This window comes from Symphalangus syndactylus, chromosome 7 (genome assembly GCF_028878055.3).
Source record: "Symphalangus syndactylus isolate Jambi chromosome 7, NHGRI_mSymSyn1-v2.1_pri, whole genome shotgun sequence".
NCBI lineage: Eukaryota > Metazoa > Chordata > Mammalia > Primates > Hylobatidae > Symphalangus > Symphalangus syndactylus.
Genome location: NC_072429.2, coordinates 59,715,037 through 59,716,390, shown reverse-complemented (window position 1 = coordinate 59,716,390; position 1,354 = coordinate 59,715,037).

Genomic DNA, 1,354 nt, shown 5'->3' with positions numbered 1-1,354 from the left:
CCAATAGGCTAAATAGGTCAGATTTATAAAATGTTAGATGATGGCATGCACTTAGGGAAAGAAAAATAAAACAGGGAGGAGAGAGAGGGAGTGGCTGCTCAGGGAATCATTTGAGAAGGACTAAAGTAAGTGAGGGAGGTGTCCTGCAGATACCTTGGAGAAGCAATCTGGGCTAGAGACAGATCAAATAAACTGCAGGCAGGCCAGCAGGACTGGTAAGGGATGGGCTGGTCAGGTAGGACCTGTTGGCTATTTACCAATAAGTGTCAATGGGGGGGAAAAAAAAAGAATGTGCTATAATCAAATTTAGAGGAAACTTCCGGTTAAATGGACGTAAGCACGTTCTGTGGGATTTTCATCGGAGCCTTTAATCTCCAAGAGACAATTTTAGTGAAAAGTGTTTCCTAGGTATTTGAGTCAGGAGGCACTTTTGCAGGGAACTCACGAACTCGATTCTCTGAAGATCCCAGAAGTAAGCTGAGGGGCTAGGGAGGGGATGGCAGCAGAGGCCAACTCCGGGGCCCACCCTCTTCACTGACTGTGTCCCAAATGCATCCTACCTGAGCTTACAACACAAAAATATCCAGGAAAGATAAGCTGCTGTGTCAGATAAGCTGCTGTGTCAAATAAGCTGCTGTGTCAGATGACAGAAATATTATACACATATTATGCTTTCCTGAGATACATTATTTGTTTAGCTAATCCAACTGTTAATTACTACCAATTGCTACCATTCAATAGTCTGATTTTTGTTTAATTAGTAACATTTATGTAACAGAAAAGTAAATAATATGGGATCGCATATGACTTCAAATAAGCACATAGTTTTCATATCTTAAGGTAATAACACACGTCTATCATATAAACAAATATATACATACGTAGTATGGACATACTATCTAGATATATGAATATGACATTCATGCGTACACTATATATATAAAGTTGTTGTCCTGCTGCTGCAGCTGTGTCCTAGGTGGTCTCTCTGAAGAGCTGGTCCCCCTACCCAAGTTCAGAGTTCAGTTTTCATGGGGACTTGAAGAACGCATCAGCCACCAACCCCACCTGGAGAACAAAGACAACAGAACCAAATAAAACAGTGGAGACCAGCAAACACTCCCCGGGTGGAGTCTCCCAGAGCCAAACAAATCAGGAACCCTGACTGGAGCCAACCACAGAGGCTGAGGAATGTCTGAGAACTTAAAACTCTGGTCTCTGCAGCCCAGTAACAAGAACTCACATCTGCTGTCTGCTTCAGGGGAGCACTGGGGACCCCTTCCCCACCGCTCCCTGCCTGCCACCTCCCAGAAGGCAGCCAGCGAGAGGGTGAGAACTGGCTTGGGGATTTGAGAAT